This window comes from Zingiber officinale, chromosome 2B, assembly GCF_018446385.1.
Source record: "Zingiber officinale cultivar Zhangliang chromosome 2B, Zo_v1.1, whole genome shotgun sequence".
Classification (NCBI taxonomy): domain Eukaryota; kingdom Viridiplantae; phylum Streptophyta; class Magnoliopsida; order Zingiberales; family Zingiberaceae; genus Zingiber; species Zingiber officinale.
In genome coordinates, this window is record NC_055989.1 from 136,000,477 (window position 1) to 136,017,106 (window position 16,630).

Below are 16,630 nucleotides of genomic sequence, written 5' to 3' on the forward strand. Positions count from 1 at the left end.
GCCTTATGTTCGACCAACCTTTATCTAGCCAGTCTTACAATGAGAGTTTTATAATGCAAGTGTCCTTGAGCCTGTCCGGTCTTTTCCTGACCGTGTATAGATGGAGAGCCTTATGTTCGACTGGCCTTTGTATAGCAAGTCTTATACTAAGAGTTTTATAATGCCAAGTGTTTTTAAGTCAGCTCGGTCTTTACTCGGCCGGGCGTAGACGGAGAGCCTTATGTTCGATCATCCTATGTCCGACCAGTCTTATACTAAGAGTTTTATAAGGCCAAGTGTCCTTAAGCCAGTCCAATCTTTATCCGACCGGGTGTAGACAGAGAGCCTTATATTCGATCGGTCTTTGTCAGGTCAGTATTATACTAAGAGTTTTATAAGGCCAAGTGTTCTTAAGTCCGATCAATCTTTACCCGGCTAGGCATAGACAGAGAGCCTTATGTTCGACCGGCCTTTGTCCAGCTACTCTTATACTAAAAGTTTTATAAGGCCAAGTGTTCTTAAGCCCTTTCGGCCGAGCATAGATGGAGAGCCTTATGTTCGACCAGCCTTTGTCAGACCAGTCTTATACTAAGAGTTTTATAAGGTCAGGTGTTCTTAAGCCAGCTCGGTCTTTACCCGGCCGAGCGTAGATGGAGAGTCTTCTGTTCGACCTACCTTTATTCGGCCAGTCTTATACTAAGAGTTTTATAAGGCCAAGTGTCCTTAAGACCGTTCGATCTTTACTCAACCGGGCGTAGATGGAGAGCCTTATTTTCGACTGACTTTTGTCAGACCAATCTTATACTAAGAGTTTCATAAGGCCAAGTGTCTTTAAGCCCATCCATTCTTTACCCAATCGGACATAGACAGAGAGCCTTATGTTCGACCGACCTTTGTCAGGCTAGTCTTATACTAAGAGTTTTATAAGGCCAAGTGCTTAGAACTCGGTCAGGTTTTGACTGGGCCATGCTACTTGCACTCGGTTGACTACTTGAGTGATTGAGTACATTATTTCCTAACTTCCAGAGTAAAACACTAGAATCATTATATCCGATCGGCTTCATGGCTTCACGAATTTATTCGAGTGTCCTACTTTGTAACCACTCGGGCAGGACCCTAGAGTTTTAACGCGGGGCAATTGACAAATCATATGGGAAGCGACCCCCTTAATTCTGAATTTGACCCCTACCTTATCTTGACTTTGACAACCACGTCATCTTCAAGATCTATTTGTTATAATCCATATCACTAGCCTCCCCTTCAAGTCTAGTCGAAGGAGATGTAAACGACTAACTGGACTCAAGTTCTATTTTTTGCACATTTGCCTTCTCACCAGGGTCGTCTGACGATTCATACTCTCACCATACCGAAGATACTTGATGATTTTTTCAAGAATCTCTCACTGACAAGTGACTATTTAGAAAGGAGGGAGTACCAAGGACCTTCAAAAAGGCTTTTTATTTTCAAAAAATGTGTTGCTTGTCATGTCAGTCATAAATGCTCATTTATAAGTGAGTGTCATGTGGCACCACTACTCATTTGCTACAATGTCTTCTAACATTCCCTACTTTGTATGACGCAACAACACGCCCCCTTTGCAAATCACCGACCCCTTTAGTCAGATCGTTCCAATCTAACAATGGAAATTAAATTTCCCTTTTTATAAAACCATAGGCGCTGTGAGTTCTTCGCCCTTCGTCCTTCCTCCTTTAGAGTTCGTTTTCTTCGACGACCTACCTTCTTCTGTCTATTTTCTCTGGCGATCATCCTTGCTTTGCATTCCTTCTTTCTCGAATCTCAGACAATCTAGTAAGTTGCTCACTTTTCATCTAAGATTTGTTCTACCATGGCCTAGGAGTCTTCCCCTAAACTTCTTCTTCTTTAAGTTTCAATGCCTCTGATCGAGCCTATCTCTATTCCAGATATGAAATCCCTTGTGACTACCGCATTCATCTTCCTTCCCCAACTGATAGTCCTCATCTTCCTCCTGATAATCATATTACTTTATTTTTTGACCAATTAGTGGCCGGTCTACGTTTCCTTATTCATCTTTTTTTGTCGGCAGTAAGCCAATACTTCTGCATCCCCTTGCAACAATTTATGTCGAACACCTTCCATTATATGTGTGGGATGTTCATGTTATTTCGTCTATTCAAAATTCCTCCACTCCCCATAATTTTTATCTATTTACTTACCCTAAAAAATTAGAATTCGGGGTTTTCCTCTTCTAGTCCTGACCGAAAGCAGTCTTCTTTAAGTACATATCGTCCTTAAATAAGGGTTGAGAATCTCATTTCTTCTTCATAGAAATACCTGATTCTATCACTTCGCCTACTATTTGGCAATCTTCCTTTCCTCCTCTTCCTGACTCTATAAAATTGAAACAAGATCCCATCTTTCTTACCTATCTTCCCATGCTAAGCAATCAATGCTTTAAAATTCACAATTGGTTACAGGAGGGCTTCTTATATCTTTTTAGTTTGAGCCTCATTCAAAAGATACTACCCTGTCCCTTTGGTGAGTTTTGGTAATTTCGATTTACACTATCTCTAACTAAGGTATTTTTTTATTTTGTGCAGTGGATGCTATTCTTTTGTCCTTGATCGATGAATCAATCGATCTAAAAAAGGCGGAGTTTTGTGCTAAGGAACAAGGATTACTGGTTGAGCAGGGTTTACTAGTACCCCCTTCTTTTGATGAGGCCTCGGTAGATCCTATAGATGAGAAAAACACAACTGGGGTATGTAGGGAGTTACCTTCAAAACCTTCTCCGACCCCTGTGAGCTGTTCTCCAGAGAAGGCAACTTTGCCAAAGAGAAAGCACAAGAAGCGCAAGTTAACCCTTGCCCCTTCTCCTATGAGGCAGGTCATCCCTGGTCAGTCTGCTCCATCTCAAGAAGATATATGAGAACAATCTGCTAAGCATACCTTAGTTATCCTTTATCCTACACTATTGACTCCTACTCTCAACCAACCTCTAAAGGACTCTTCTTTACTAGGTTGTTCTCCAGATACTATCCTCTCTATATCTCCTAGCCTAAGTACTACCTTTGCTGCTTCGGAGGGTCCTCCCCAATCATCAACCATTTTTTCTCTACCTTCTAACCAAGATTCCTTTTATCCGACATCTCTTCTTCCATCTACCCTCCCAATATTATTAGGAGGTAGCTTAATAGGTGCTTGGATAGAAGCCAAAGACCAGCTTAGCAAACTCATACCCACAGAGTTGGCAGATGAATTTTCAAATGAGCAAACCAAGGTATCATCACTTAGTCAACTATCTTTATCCCCTTTTTGAGACTCGTAACTAGGTTTATTTTTCAGCACTAGGAAATCAGTATGAGTGTCGCTCAATAATTACATGATAAGGAGAACGAATTGCTGAAACAGCAAACCTCTGCAATGATTTCTACGCAAAACTCCAAGCGAACAAAAGAATTATCTACTTAATTGAAAGAAGCTCAAGAGTTGGCTGAAGTTGAGCGTGAGAAGGTAACTCAGTGGAAGACCGCCTCAGAAACTCTTAAGGCTTAACTTCAATTAGAAGTGAACTTCTGAGAAGACATAAAAGAGAAACTGGACGAGCAAATGACCGAGAATAAGCGGTTATGTACTCAACTTCATGAATTAAAGTCTACTCTAGCAAACGAATGAGCCACCAGGGAAGCTGATTGTTGACTGCTCAATTTGAAATGACTATCACCCGAGCAACGTTAATAACTTATCGGGTAAGAGAGGATGAGCTATTTGAAGCAAGGAAGACAACCCTTTTCCAAGCCCGCGAGTTCAATGTGTCCATTGCTAACTCTATTTCTAGGGCTCTTTTTCTCGGAGCCGAAGGGGCAATGATGCAGTTAAAAGAGGGTGGATATCTAACCTCCGATCCTCTAGCCAGCTTTTTGGACCACAAAAGATACTTCATGCTACCTCGTCCGGCTTACTTCCCCATTTTTCTTAATGTGCCTTATTTTTTCTTACACGTTCAAGTTGGTTCTTAACACCAATCAAACTTTTGTTGCATGTTCAAGTCTTTGGTTAAAATTTTGCTATATAACCACCACCGTTTTCAATATATGGGTGCTATAGTAGAGATAATTTGGCTTCGTCCGAGCAAAAACTGGGGCAAAATGAGGCAATGCCTCTTAGGATCGCCCACCCAGGCTAAACGAACTGTCACATGCGACGCCCATCTGGCCAAGAACGTCAATCCTTATGGCCAACAGAACTTGAGATTCATTTAAGTTCAAACTCGTTCGAACGTGAGCCTTAAAAAAGAACTAGCTATAATACTCATAGTTTACTCAAGTAAAGGAATCTGGGATTGGTCGAAAGTAAACCTGTTCAGTATAACATCACTTAGTATGCCCCGGACCAACATGATTTGGTCTAGTATTTCCCAAATGAATTAAACCTAGTATTTCCTGGATGAATTTTGAAAAATCATCCAAGCTTAAGACTAGCAAGGACTAATCATACTTTCCCCTTAAGGAATTACACAAAAACCATGCTTGCCTTGGTAAAAACATTGACTCTTCTAGTTAAATGTCCGTCGAATCAGTTATTGTTATGGGCTTTTCATTGATGATATGTGTGTATGCATCATCATAGGTGTATCACCTTTTACTTATCTTTTACTTTTTCTAACTATCTGACAGTTTACAACCGAGCTCGCCTTTTTATTATTATGATCCAATGGTTCAAATCGAGAGGCATGTCTGAGGAACCCATATAAAATCTTCGTGAGAAAGAGATAAAACCCTAAAGCTTTAATTTATTCTTGTGTTTTATTGCTACTTCTCCTTCGACCCTTGGTCCTTCTCTTCCTCTATTTGTTTCTATAACCTTTTCTTTCACAAATGGATGCAAGTGGCGAATGGTATAGACAGTGTTCTTTTAGTTTTACCATCGACGACGGTTATGACTTCGCCCTTAACTATGGTCTCCCGGCCTACATAGTTGTTATTGCTGAAAATAATTGCCCTCACCTTCCTCCCCTAGAACAGGTGGCTATCTTTAGGGAATAGATCATATCGAGGCTCCGTTTTCCCCTTTATCCGTTCTTTGTCAGCGTTAGCCAATATTTTAGTATCCCACTCCACCAACTTATCCCTCAATCCTTCCGTATCTTAAGTGGTGTTGTCATCATTTTTTGTTTGTTAAACATCCCTCTATCTCCTCTTCTATTTCACCACTATTTTATTCCTCGACAAGTAGCAAATGGGTTATTCAAGTTTCATGTTCATCCCAAAGTGATTTTATTTAATAGGGTGTCCACTCAGGAGGAATGGAGAGATAAATATTGTTGGAACCCCAAGGTTGGTTTTGGTGTGATCAACAAGTTAAGTTAGGTTCTGTTATTTTCTAACCTTGTGTCTAAGTGTGCAGGAGCTTAGGAGCACAGGTACTCGAGCGGAAGACGCAGCTAGCGAGAAGGACGGCACGCGGTGCGTCCGAGGGACGAGGCGCTGCGGAAGAGTACACCGGCGGACGAGAAGGAAGTGCGCGCGATGGTTCCGAGGTACGAAAGCTGGAGCGGAAGATTGCTCGGGGAGCAAGAGACGCAGCTAGCGCGAAGGTCGGCACGGGGTGCGATCAAGGGACGAAGTCTGCGGATGAGTACGCTGGTGGACGAGAAGGGACACGCGGCAATTCCGAGGGACGAGAAGCCGGAGGGAAGCACGCTCGAGAAGACCGGAAGATGGGTTCGGGTGAGCCCTATTCCGGATGTCAGAGATCACCCAATCAAGCGGATCCGGAGCAGAAGACCCGGACCGAAACGGGGACTTAACGGAGAAGTGGTCCCGGACAAAAAGTCAACCGCAGTTGACTTTTTGCTCCGGAGCGCCCGGAGCTGTCCGGGGCACCCGGACCCTGATTTTGACCAAGATCGCGATTTACGCGATCTGAACGTTGGGGGATAAAACTTTATCCCCCCCAGGGTGCCCGGAACCCTTCCAGGCGCCCCGACCAAGGCTATAAATATAGCCTTGGTCCAGAAGCTCTTCATAAGTTCAGAAATTGTAAACAACACTTGTGTGCTTCCACTATTTAGTTTAGCTTCTGTCTTTCTGTGCTTACACTGCTGTAAACGAGGCTTCTCCGCCTGAAGGAGCTCTTAGTGCGATCTTCATCCTTGGATTAACAACCTCCCCGGTTGTAACCAAGTCAAATTCGGTGCCTCGTTTTTATGCTTTATTTTCTGCTTAATCTATTTTTTATGTGTTAGCTTAATCGTACGAGAAAGGGTTGTGTTTGATTTTTCAGGACTATTCAACCCCCCCTTCTAGCCGGCCGCATCGGTCCTACAAGTGGTATCAGAGCCGAGGCGCTTCAGGAGGACTAACCGCCGAACGAAGCAACAAGATGGCCGGATCCAACATCCACGCACCAAAATTCGAAGGGGACTTCGCTAGCTGGAAAAAGCGAATGGAGGTATTTCTTGAAACAGATTATGATTTATTACTAACAATGGAATTTGGCTATGAAGCACCAGAGGGAAAAGCAAGAAATCAATGGTCAAAGAAGGAGCAGGCTGACCACGTGGCAAACAAGAAAGCATAATTTCATCTGCTAAGTGTACTTCCAACACAAGAAGTCAATCGAGTCGGTACCTACAACTCGGCAAAGGAGCTTTGGGAGAAATTCCTTGAGTTACACGAAGGAACATCCGAAGCCAAACTTGCAAAACGGGATTTACTTCGTAACCAGCTTACAAACCTCCGATTTGAAGAAGGTGAAACAATTGCACATCTACACTCGAGGATTCAGGAACTCATCACCAGACTTACGAATCTCGGAGAAGAGGTAAGTAACCGAGATTCGCTAAGGTATGCCCTAAATTCCTTTCCTAGAAACTCAAAATGGGCATCACTAGTAGATGTCTTTTACATTTCAAAAGATCTAGAAAAAATTTCATTAGACGAATTCTTTTCAACTTTTGAAGTGCATGAGTCAAGATGTGCAGGTCCGAAGGAGCCCAAGAATAATGTCGCCCTTAAAGCTTCGAGAGACGAACCTGAGTCAGAATCTTCTCTCGACGACGAGGAAATGGTAATGATGGTAAGACGATTTAAATATATTTGTAAATCTAGGAAATCTAACCATCCGTAGGGAAGAAAGAAAAGAACCATCCGCTGCTACCATTGCGATGAAGAAGGGCACGTCAAGGACAATTGCCCTAAACTGAAGAACAACGGGAAGGACAAGGCTAAGAAGCCTATCCAAAAGCGCAAGGCCTTAAAAGCGACGTGGGACGATACGTCGTCGGAATCAGAAGTCGAGGAGTTCTCCGGGCTCGCGTTAATGGCGAGTCATCAAGACGATGACTGCGAATCAAGCTCTTCCGAAATGAGCATCGAAAGCATCAATGAAGGGGGAGCCACGTCCGAAGAGAGCAGCAGTTCAGGGGGAGAAACCGACAACGAGATCGACAAGGTAAGTGAGGTACGATCTCTTCCTCCTAATAAAATGTTTAAATTCATTAAAATTTTAACAAAAGATTGCTGCAAATTAGAAAATGAAAATAAAGATTTAAAAGCAATATTAGCTACATCTTGTCCGTTAGAAATGCTAGATAAATCAAATTTACAAAATGAAAAATTAAAATTAGAAATTCAAAATTTAAAAATTCAAGTAGAAAACATGAAAAACTCTGCTTGCTCATCTAAAACCAATTTTAGAAGGTTCGATAATTTGAATTGGTATTATAGATATCACCAGGGACAAATTAAAAATATCTCTAGAAAATATGTCCCTAAGAAATTTTTAGTTAATCCAGTAGGTTGGAACCTTTATTGGGTTCCTAAATCTTGCTTAGTGTAAATTTTAAAATCAAAGTTAGCGCTTTAAGTGAGAAAATTAAACAAAAATTTTTTTATGGGCTTTGACTAGAAAGTGGTTGTTGCTCCAATAACCAAGAAGGCCTAGTGCCTCGCCACTGCCTGGAAGCCAAATATTTAATTAAGTTTTATTGATTGCAAAATTCTTTTTCTAACTTAGAATCTTTTGACTTAGAAATTTTTTTTAAGGTAGCTTTTCAAAATTTTCTAAGTCTTTAACCCTTAGATTTTTTCTTGGAACCCCATTTTTTTTTGTGATCAAAGGGGGAGAAGGATAAGTATAGGTCTAGGGGGAGGTAGCCTAAAACTATTTTTTCTATCTTTGTGCACTAAATTGTAAATTTAGTTAGTTTATTTTTTGTCTAGTTAACCCTAGCTTAACTTGGGTTGATCACACCAAAAAGGGGGAGATTGTTGGAACCCCAAGGTTGGTTTTGGTGTGATCAACAAGTTAAGTTAGGTTCTGTTGTTTTCTAACCTTGTGTCTAAGTGTGCAGGAGCTTAGGAGCACAGGTACTCGAGCGGAAGACGCAGCTAGCGAGAAGGACGGCACGCGGTGCGTCCGAGGGACGAGGCGCTGCGGAAGAGTACACCGGCGGAAGCGCGCGATGGTTCCGAGGTACGAAAGCCGGAGCGGAAGATTGCTCGGGGAGCAAGAGACGCAGCTAGCGCGAAGGTCGGCACGGGGTGCGATCAAGGGACGAAGTCTGCGGATGAGTACGCTGGTGGACGAGAAGGGACACGCGGCAATTCCGAGGGACGAGAAGCCGGAGGGAAGCACGCTCGAGAAGACCGGAAGATGGGTTCGGGTGAGCCCTATTCCGGATGTCAAAGATCACCGAGGCGGGACTGAACCAGAGAAGAGGTCCCGGACGAAAAAGTCAACGGCTGTTGACTTTGGGCTCCGGGGCGCCCGCAGCCCTCCGGGGCGCCCGGAGCCCTCCGGGGCGCCCGGAACCCGATTTTGACCAAGATCGCGATTTACGCGATCTGAACGTTGGGGGATAAAACTTTATCCCCCCCAGGGTGCCCGGAACCCTTCCAGGCGCCCCGACCAAGGCTATAAATATAGCCTTGGTCCAGAAGCTCTTCATAAGTTCAGAAATTGTAAACAACACTTGTGTGCTTCCACTGTTTAGTTTAGCTTCTGTCTTTCTGTGCTTACACTGCTGTAAACGAGGCTTCTCCGCCTGAAGGAGCTCTTAGTGCGATCTTCATCCTTGGATTAACAACCTCCCCGGTTGTAACCAAGTCAAATTCGGTGCCTCGTTTTTATGCTTTATTTTCTGTTTAATCTATTTTTTATGTGTTAGCTTAATCGTACGAGAAAGGGTTGTGTTTGATTTTTCAGGGCTATTCAACCCCCCCTTCTAGCCGGCCGCATCGGTCCTACAAGTTTCTTCATTCGTCTTTCAACCCCTTTGCCTTTTGTCACAACCTCGCAACAAAATCTTCCTTTTATCCCTAACTTAGGTAACATTTCCACTGATCCTATCCTTTAAAAAGCTTTAGAGAAACTAAAAGGAGCTAAATTCAACTTACTGGCGTTGACCATAGAAGACTTATTATTTTCTTTTGGGCTAGCCCCAATCAATCTGGAATTACGTGCCTCCTTTGGAAGTAAAAATCCTTGCCTTCTTCAAACACATCTTTGGCTCGATAAGTTAAATTTGGAATCAATAATGTTAAGTTCCGTTTGCGATTCCTAATTTAATTTCTAAAGAACACAATAGGTTGTTAGGAAAGGTTCGACACTTGTATAAAATTTTTGTACAGTGGAACCGGTACGATCTTCCTAGGACCAACCAACAATTTATTGTTAGAGTGTATACTAAAAGCCTAGCTTTTGTAAACATTTATTTTGAAATAATCACATTGGTTAAAAAATGTCTACATTTATATGATAACTGTATTTGTTCAATTAATTTATATTGTAGATAACATGGTGTGTGGTGTCATACACAGAAGATCATGTTATTGGTTCTTTATATATTATAAGCAATAGCTCATGACTAAGATGGATAGGAGCAAACCATTGAAATAGTCGTAGTGTAATTTGGTATTAGTTTTTCTTAACTATAAAATTACACTAGTACACTTTGAGTGTATTGAGCAGGACCATTTAAGGTAAGTTCTTTTTGTGCTGACTTAATAAAAGAACAAGACCTTAGTTATTATGGAAGTGTGTACTCTTAATCCTAATATAATAACAAGCACATATATTTAGTATTTATTTCTTTAACTTATCAAAGGGTGAGATTTAGCTTGATAAATCAATAGAACTGATAAGTTGGGAAATGATATTACTTATAGTGTGTGTTGTTGATTATAGAAGGAAACTATGTCCTAGGAATCTAGGTTGATAATGTCCCCAAGAGGAGCTCATAAGGATTGTCATGTTAAACCCTGCAGGTGGACTTTGTCCGACATGACGATAAGGTTGAGTGGTACTACTCTTGGACTAAGATATTAATTAAAGAGAGTTGTCAGTAACTCATTTAATTAGTGGACATTCGACATCTTAAATACATGGAGACTAACATACTCATAATAAGAAGGAGCCCAAAATGTAATTTAGGATTGGTGCGGTAGTTCAATAATAATTCTTTAGTGGTATGAATTATTATTGATGAAATTAAGTTGGGTGTTCGGGGTGAACACGGGAAGCTTAATTTCATCGGGAGACCAAAACCAATTCCTCTTCTCGGTCCCTATCGTAGCCTCTTGTATATAGAGAATTAAACCCACTGCATACCCACCTCCTACCCACCCTTAGGTGGCCGGCCAAGCAAGCTTGGAGTCCAAGCTTGGGTCGGCCAAGCCAAGGGTTGAGTCAAGATGAGGGCGCCGACCATAGCTTGGAGTCCAAGCTTGTTGTGGCCGACCCTAGTAAATATAAAAGGATTTTATTTTAAATCTTTTCTTATGTGGATATCATGGTTTTAAAAGAGAGAGTTTAAAATTTAAATATTTCCCTTTATAACTTTCTACAAAAGATTAAATAAAAGATTTGATATCTTTCCTTATTTGTAGTTAAAAGTAAGATTTTAATTTTTGATAAAACTTTCCTTTTTTGTAACCATATTCATGATTTAAAAGAGAGTTTTAAAATTAAATATTTCCTTTTATAAGTTTCTACAAAAGATTAATAAAAGATTTGATATCTTTCCTTATTTGTAAATTGAAAGGATGATTTTAATTTTAGAGAAGACTTTCCTTTTTGGAAATCATCCACATGTTTTAATAGAAAGATTTTAATTTATAAAATTTCGTTTTATAACCAACCATGAAGGGAAAAATTATTAGAGAAATTTTTATTTCTAGAAACAAATTAGGAAGTTTTAATTCTTGTGTTAAAACTTTCCTTGCTTGGAGCTATAAGGTGGCCGACCATGTGGATTTAAGAAAAGAAAATTGGTTTTAATTAATTAAAATTTCCTTTTCATGGTAAAGAAAATAAGGAAGTTTTTATTTAAATTTTCCTTATTTATCAAGACCAAGGATTATAAAAGAGGGGGTAGGAGTGTCTTCATGGGGAACCTCATCACTCTCAAGGAGACTCTTGTGGTGGCCATCCTCTTCTCTTCTTCTCTTCTTTTTGGTGGCTGAACCTCATCACTCTCAAGGAGACTCTTGTGGTGGCCGGATCCTTCTTGGAGAAGAAGAAGAGGAAGGAGTTTCTTGCATCCCTTGGAGCTTGATGGGAGTGACCGAACCTCTATATCCTTGGAGGAGTTTTGGTGGCCGGAACTTGGTGAAGAAGAAAGAAGGGCTTGGGTGGTTCTCATCTCGGTAGTTCGTTATCCACACAACGTCCGAGATAAGAAGAGGAATACGGTAGAAGATCAAGAGGTTGTTGCTTATAAAGAAAGGTATAACTAGTAATTATTTTCCGCATCATACTAGTTTTTCTTTGTATGAATTCTAAACACAAGAGGCATATAATTCTAGGTTTCGAATTTGTGATTCGAGTTTGTGTTTTTTGTTATTTTTCGAATTTGTGATTCAATTATTCCTTTTGGTTAAACCTAGGATTATATAAGGAAATTAAATATTAGATTTCATTGAAAGGCTTTGTCTAGGAAGTGGTGGTTGCTCCCATATCCAAGAAGGCTTAGTGTCTCGCCATGTTTAACTTGGAAGCCAATTTCTGAAATTAATATTTAATTAAATTTATAACATAAGTAGTTTTGGATCAATAATGTTAAGCATCATTTGTGATCCAAGTCTAAACCATTAAGAACATATAAGTTAAATTTGGAATCAATAATGTTAAGTTCCGTTTGCGATTCCGAATTTAATTTCTAAAGAACACAATAGGTTATTAGGATAGGTTCGAAACTTGTATAAAATTTTTGTACAGTGGAACCGGTATGATCTTCCTAGGACTAACCAACAATTTTAACTTTCACTCATTTTTATAGCTGAGGTCATCCTCCAAGCTTTCTTATATAAATCGATTGATAAGAGCAGCCTTAACTAAGACGGGGGAGGATTTATTGAAGGAATGTCAACTTGAACAAGCCTCCTGATGTGCGTAAATATTATGATCGTTTATGCATGTTTTAACGCACATTCACTTGCTTTATGCGTATATATTCTTTGCATGATCGTCTCTTTTATCATATACTTATCATAAATACTCTTTTGTTCGAAAATCTGCTCTTTGTTTGATTTTATGTTGACAAGGACAACTTTCAAAGCAAATATAGTGATTGTCGACGTACCGGAACGAGGAAGAGAACACGATTGTGCAACCTTGCACAGCTGTGAGGCCAAATAGAGGAAGAACAGTGCACGACCGTGCAACTCTTGCACGGTCGTGCGGTTAAACAAAGATGGATCCGTGCATGGCCGTGCAAACTTGCATGACCGTAGCCCCCTCGACCAGTAGCCAAGCCATACACAGCCGTGCAATCTTGCACGACCATGTCCCAGGAGCAGTGCCCCAAATCCACATGGTCGTGCCAATTGGCACGGTCGTGCAACGCGACCAGAGGCAAAAGAAGGCATAGTCGTGCTACATCTGCACGACCGTGCCCTAGCCTATAAAAAGGATTCTAACCCTTCTCCTCGGAGGGGGAGCGAGCCGTTAAAGGGAGAATTGCCTTGGTGATGTTCCACGCCATCCAGGACCTTTATCCAGCGATCGTTCATCACCACATCAACTCCAGAAGCAAAGGATTGGATCCGAAGATCACTCGTCATCGTTGGATAAGCATCCTTTCTCTTTCTCTCTTCTTGTTTAAGGATTGTATGCTTGATTACATTGTGTCTTCGGGGTTTTCTCCAGCGTCTATGGAGTAGATTCTCCGGCGTCTCCGAAGATCACTCATATTTATGCTTTTATTAATTGGATGATTTTGCTTGCTTTGTTTCAACTACTATGCATGAGACTTGTTGCTAGATTTCCATATGATTTCCATATCGTATTAATTGATTGTGTATGAATTATTAACCTCGTAGAGAGAGTATCTTAGATCATATACTTGAGGGGCCCTAGTGATAGGGGTAACCCGCTCACGGACATCTAGGGTATTTCCTCGAAAGGAGAGACAACTTCTCCACAAGGAAGTAAGAGACTAAACCAAACTCTTATTTCTATCCTTAATGACACCAATTAGAGTTGCGTTCTTGTGATCTACTGAGGCGCTCTAGTGACAAGGGTTAATAATAACAGGATTTCATAGGGATCTTCTCTATTTAGTGCTTAAGGATAGTTGCTTTAGCTTCCGACGAATGCATGCTGATGGACAATGAGTAAAGGATAGAACGTAATGCATCAATACCACCATAATGAAACCGAATTCCTAGAACTCTTCATAAAACAAGCTAATTACTTTCTATTTACTAGTTCTCATTTCTGCTTCCCAATATATTTTCTTTAGATAACTTACAACCATCGATAGTTTAGCTAATCCTAAGTGAACTATTGCTAGTGCTTATAACCAGTTCTTGTGGGATCGATAATCTTTATTACTGACGATGAATCCGTGCACTTGCCGAATCATAACAAGTTTTCAGCACCATTGCTGGGGACTATGTCTATAACATTAGCGAAAATCATATTAGATTAGACTAGACTTTATTTTTTTCTTTATCTCTCCTTTTCTAATATTCTGCATTTAAGAGATAAATAATTTTATTTTTTTCTTTATTTTCTGAATTTGTATTAAAATGCCTAAAAAAAATATTATTATTATTATTCCAACTCTTTTCTTTACTTTATTTTACTTAATTTTACATTTGAAATATTTCATATCTTGTTCTTGCATGCGAAGAACTAATCTTTCAGGACAACTTCTACCATTCGATCCAGATATCGATAGGACTTTCCTGAGAAGAAGAAACTTATAAAAGGCATTTCAAGACGAACAAGAATATTCAGAAATGGCTGACCAACTGTTGAAGGATTACACAACACCTTATGCACGAGGGGTTCGGTCTAGCATCACTCGACCACCAATCGAAGCTAACAATTTTGAAATCAAGCCTGCCATAATCCACATGGTCCAGCAGAATCATTTTGGAGGAGGACCGCATGATGATCCAAATCATCACTTAGAGCTTTTCTACGAGATTTGCGGTACTATGAAAGTAAACGGGGTCCCTCTAGAATCAGTAAGGTTACTTCTTTTTGGATTTTCCCTAAAAGACAGAGCCAAGCAGTGGATAAATTCTCTTCCAGAAAATGACATAACGTATTGGGTGCAGTGTGAGCAGAAATTTTTGGACAAATTCTACTTGCCAAACAAAACTTCCCACATGAGGAATTTGATCGCAATCTTCAAACAGATAGAATCAGAATCATTATTTGAAGCCTGGGACAGATTCAAAAGTATGTTGAGACAGTGCCCCCATCATGGCCTTGAGAAATGGTTGGTTCTACACACATTCTACAATGGAATCAACTATTACGCGAAGGTATCCCTCGATTCTACAGCAGGAGGAGCATTAATGAATAAGAGCCTTGATGAAGTTGAAGAGATCATAGAGAATTTGGCGCAGAACCACCATTAGTGGGCAACCGAAAGATATGGTGGTTCTTTCTCAGGGAATCTAATAAAGGCATCAGGAAAATTCGACATAGATGCAATCACACTCATGTCTGCAAAGCTGGACGCTCTGGCCAAGAAGCTTGAGGTCATGAGAAACAACACGGCTAATGCAATAGTATGTGTTTGCGAAACTTGTGGAAGTATGGATCACACTCAAGATACTTGACCCCTAGGGCCAATACAAGCACAGATAAACCAACTTGAGCAATGCGATGCGATAGCCAGTTACAACCAAAAGAAAAACAATCCGTACTCCAACACATACAACCCTGGATGAAGGAACCACCCAAATTTTTCATACCGAAATAATCAGGACCAAGGACCAGCAAAAAAAAGCTATCAACGTGGGCAATAAAGCTACTCATCTGGACAACAGACTTATCAACAACAACAACCTTCACAACTGTCCAAAATCGAAAAGATGCTCGAAGAAGCTCTCTCAAAGTAAAAAGAGATGAAGAATGAGATCAAGCAATTGACTCAAAGACTGGAAAATTTCAAAAAACATCAAAAGATGCAAGACAACCAGATAGCCCAGTCCTTTTCAAGAGCACAGGGAACATTTCCAGGAAAGCCCGATATAAACCCTGTGGAACACTACAACCGCATCGAGCTGAGGAGCGGACGAACTTTGGGAGACCCCCAAATCACTACTCAGAAAGGACTTGACTCAGAGGAAGAGCCCTCTCCCCTAATGCCTAATCAGTTCCAGAACAAGGATAGAGAGGAGATCACCAAGAAAGTTGAAGGAACTCTTCAAATTCCCCCACAAAGTCAGACAATTCCTTTCCCTCAGAAACTGATAACATCCCAAAAGGATGAAGAGTTCAACCGATTCCTGAAGAAGATTAAGGAAATTTGTCTAGAAGTACCTCTGATAGATGCACTATACTAAATGCCGAAGTTTGCAAAATTTTTAAAGGGTATTTTATCTAACAGGAGGCAGAAGGGAGACTTCGAGACGTAGCATTAACAGAAAATTGTAGCGCTCTACTTATGGCAAATATTCCATCGAAACTTCAGGATCCAGGGAGTTTTTCCATACCTTGTAAAATTGGTTCTGAACTCATACAAAAAGCTTTCTGTGACTTGGGAGCCATCCTTAGCCTACTTTCGTACTCGTTATGTAAGTAGCTAGGACTCCAGAACATTAAACTGACTACTATAGCATTGCAATTAGCTGACCATTCATACAGATACCCAATGGGAATAGTGGAAGACGTGCTAGTAGAAGTAGATGGATGTATCATTCCCACAGATTTCATTGTCTTGGGTATGGAGGAGGATCCCAAGATACCATCATCCTTGGGAGACCATTCCTTTCCACCGCTGGAGCCCTCATTGATGTGAAAAGTCACGAGTTATCCTTGGAGATCGGCAAAGAAATGTTAGAATTTGATTTATCTGATTCTTCTAACTGTGACCCCTCTTCCCAGGGAAATTCTAGCAAGATGAGCATACACAAAGCTGAGGAATACAGTTTCCAAGAGAGGTGCCCTCCAGCGAACAATAAGAAGTACATTTGTCCTACACAAGCGAAACTAAAGGTGTAGACTGGAGCATTAACCCTAGGAGGAGAGCCGTGCTTCCATGGGTTTAGTCCACACTAACTGAAATGGGGTCAAGCTAAAGACCTAAAACAAGCGCTTCTTGGGAGGCAACTCAAGGGGTTTTCATTTTAGTTCATTATTCCGTTTATCATTTTATTTCTCTAGTAAGTTCAGTCGAGTACTGTTATTATTTATTTATTTTTAG

General features: G+C 40.6%; 1 non-coding gene across 1 annotated transcript; it reads right to left on the reverse strand.

Moving 5' to 3' along the window:
- Nucleotides 1-14,580: 14,580 nt before the first annotated feature.
- LOC122049947 lies at nt 14,581-14,686 on the reverse strand. Its single transcript, XR_006131185.1, has one exon. It is a non-coding gene; the product is annotated as a small nucleolar RNA R71 (small nucleolar RNA).
- Between the last annotated feature and the right edge of the window lie 1,944 nt (nt 14,687-16,630).